The following is a 3916-nucleotide window of genomic DNA, read 5'->3' on the forward strand; positions in this document are numbered from 1 at the left end:
TAGACCCGATTCACGGTAAACCGTTGCTAACATTTGCCTTTGATACCAGCCACTTGCTATTTATGAACGAGTTACTCAATAGTTCTTTAATAAACAGGCCACAGAGACCTAGTTTTAAAGCTCTTACCTCGAAGGTAGCGACGAAATTGATAAGTTTTATTGGCTAGTATAGGTTGAGCTGCTGAGTTTTTAGAAGCAGTTCATTGATAACCTCACGGTCGACGTGTAAAAGCTGCTCCACTTCTATCGTCAAGCAGAAAATTGATTGAATAAAGATAATCTCGGCAACTAAACTGGCATATATCAACAAGCCTGTTTGCCACTTAAGTAGTTGCTCCAATGGAATCATAAAGTTCTGAATGAACTTTGAACACAAGCATAGCGAATGCAACACCTAAGAACACATGAACACACAATGATCACGGGCTAACTAGTTGCATACACCATTAGCAAAACTGACAACTACTTGAACACCTTCAAATCTTGAACACTTGGGGTGCTCTCGGATTTCGGTCTTTGAAATCTTATGTAACGAAGCATAACAAATGTAACAATGAATTGTTTAACACGCCTTTAGGTTGTGATTTGGCACACCAACGAGCATAAATCCAATAGGCACAATTTGTCGTAAAATTGGACTTATGCACACCAGACTCAAATGATTGTGGCAAAAAAATTAAAAAAGAGGACATTCCTTCGCTAATTTTCGACACTTCTCGGCGATTTTTGTGCTTGCATGCGCTTGAAAACTTCAGGGAGTTTCTATGGCTGGAAAAAAGAAAAAAAAACTCGCCAAAAAATACCCTGCTATTCCAATAAAGGTTTCCAACGTTAGAATCTGATTTTCTGCGTAAATTTTGTTCCCACTAGCGTAATCCTGGCCCATGAATGTGGGTGTTGCTGCAAGATGGTTGTGAGAGACATTGAAGTGGAGAAACTTCTCGGCTGTGATGGCAACCCTAACTTTTACTTCTCGCGAATCTTCCAAGGCCGCTGGCCAATAGGTGATGAGTAAAACGGGTAAAAACATTCAATTTCAATAAAAAAACATTTTTTTAAAATATTTTGGCCATTTTCTCAAAATGTAAATATTTCGACGTTTTCAATCCCGTGGGTAATATTTTGTACATTTTTGTCATATTTTGGCAATTCAAGGAGCCAAACATGTAAATTAGTAGATTTTTTGGTCGAACTCTAAAGTGCTATGATATCTAATTCAAAACATCATTGCCTCTAGCAAAAATATGGCGGGCTCATTGAGAGAGATGACCATTGAACAGAATAGGAAGAAGGGTAAAAATGAGGTTTTGTTTTTTTACTGCACCTGGGCCATCCATGAACATTACTAACTAGAGTAACTATTATGCAATGCAATTTTCTACAACGGCAGGTTGATGGCTGCGCTACCAACCGGGTGTTTCAAAATGAACTGACTGGTCTCACAGGGTAACCCGTTGGAGGTTAGGCAAAACATGGAATTTAGTCTTTAGAGTTTCACAGATTTTTCACAAATTTCAGAATGTGCTTGAGGAATTAGGACGATTATTTAACAAAGAGAAATATATGTGTTTAAGAACGTAGGAGAATTCTTGAAAGCCATTCCAAATGACCCTCAAACAAGAGGAAAAGTTGAACATTGATTGATGGTGCGAAATCTATAGGGCTTGTCAAGTGAACCCGTTCTTGAACAACTGACGTTATTCCATGGAGTAAATTCAAAAACAACATGCCAGTCAAATTGTACTATGCATCCATTGAATTATGACATCTATTTCATTTTACCTGCTTGTATAAGCAAATAGCATTGTGGTATTGAGCCAATGTAATAGTGCGTTCACCGAATTACACCATTCATTTTTTTGTTTGGTTTTGTAACACAGCTCACTCAAAATCACTCAATTATTGAAAATTCAATGGTCGGATAGTGCGAGTTGACTGTGATGTTTGTCACGCTATTAGTTCTCCTCCCCAAAATGCCCAAATCAGGGTTGAAGCAGCCTGTACAGGTTAGCTAGTTGCACATGCCTCTTTCTACATGGACATTTTTGAAACATTTCTAGGTAAGTGACTTCACAAATTGTAAAAACTAAAACCTCGTTATGAACATGAGTGATGCTACCAAATGAATATTTGACAATTATCCTTAGGAAGAAACAATCTTTAATTTTGCTTCATTTGAAAAAAAACATCCTCTAAATAATATTAGTGAGGGTTTTTGTTGGTTGCAGCATGTTTCTTGCACCTGCTTTAGGAGTTGCCTGGGTCTTAATACAACATCTCTGTTGCAATGGGGACATTAATTTTACGTAATGATGATAAATTAGCATGAAACTATCATTTCGTTGTATGTTTTGAAGGTAGTACTATTGAATGTTATTCTTGTATCAGATTGGTGCAAGGATGTGCGATAAATGCTGAGGAATTATAATTTCACTTTCTCTAGTAATGACTTAACAAACTGCAAATATTTCAATACGCTTCTTCTTTCCTGAAATTTTGGGCTTCTCTATGTTTGTGGGATTGCTACGGCTTGATTTATTTCATCATTTTTACCATCAGCGGCAAAAACTGTGTCATGGGCAGCTTGGCTGTTTTGGCGCTGGGACTAGTTTGGGCCCATAATGTGTTTTTTGCATTTTTTTGCCCCTACGAAGGCCTGAATCACGAATCTCAAAGTTTTGAAGCAAAACATAGGCGCCAGGGTGCACATCTCATTCATAAGATATCAATTTCTTATCTGAAAAATCCATGTGCTTCAAGAACTCGTTGAATCGATGAAACTGGAACCGAATGGGCTTGAGTTCAAATCTAAAAATGTGCAGGGGTCAAGAAAATGAAATATGAAATACATAGAATCTAGTTTACCCTGGGTCCTTCATTCGTCAGCCAGAGCAGAAAAAGCCCCCTGGGTAAAAGGCTAATGAGGACTTGAAATATCTTGTTGTTTTGAATCGAGGACCAACTAGTTTTGATAACTTGCTGCAATGGCACTCTCTGACGGATCTTTCATCAGATGACCCAGTGTTAAGTTTTAAAACGAGTTTTAAATCCTTTTTTTGCAAGCAATTCCAGACCAGTTTCACATTCAATGGTGCCCTAGCGAGAAGAATTTCTTACAGCGTTGCAAATATTCCATGACCTATTCTCAAGCATGTTCACTCCACAAGCAAGTATTTGCCCATCTCAACCATAGGTCCATGACTCCAATCTGCCGGGTCAGAAAAGAGGGGCAAAAGTTTAGATTCATAATGTCCTCGTGGAAGGTGTCTGTCAGATTCTTGGGAAGATCTAGGCCTCAACAACAAGTGGGCCAAAGACATTTCACAACGAGTATTCAAGGTATTAAGGGGTAACTTTCGTTGCATCTCGCGTTGATCATTGCTTACAACCCCATTGGCCCAATATCAATGTCTGTCCAATTTATAATGCAAATTCAAATACATGCTGTGACTTAATTTTCTGTGATGTGAGTTTTGCAATCTCCTGGATGGAGCAATAGCAGAGAAAATGCTCTCATTTCTCCGGCATTTGGGCGAAAATTGAGCGATCCCTCTGAAACATTTCCTCTCCTTGTCGATCAAAGGTAGTCTCTGACATGGCAGTACTTTCCGGCTCTACAGACAGACATTCACCACAACGGATCACTGAAGAATTGCATTTTTTTGCCCCTACGAAGGCCTGAATCACGAATCTCAAAGTTTTGAAGCAAAACATAGGCGCCAGGGTGCACATCTCATTCATAAGATATCAATTTCTTATCTGAAAAATCCATGTGCTTCAAGAACTCGTTGAATCGATGAAACTGGCAACCGAATGGGCTTGAGTTCAAATCTAAAAATGTGCAGGGGTCAAGAAAATGAAATATGAAATACATAGAATCTAGTTTACCCCTGGGTCCTTCATTCGTCAGCCAGAT

This window comes from Tigriopus californicus, chromosome 6 (assembly GCF_007210705.1).
Source record: "Tigriopus californicus strain San Diego chromosome 6, Tcal_SD_v2.1, whole genome shotgun sequence".
Classification (NCBI taxonomy): domain Eukaryota; kingdom Metazoa; phylum Arthropoda; class Copepoda; order Harpacticoida; family Harpacticidae; genus Tigriopus; species Tigriopus californicus.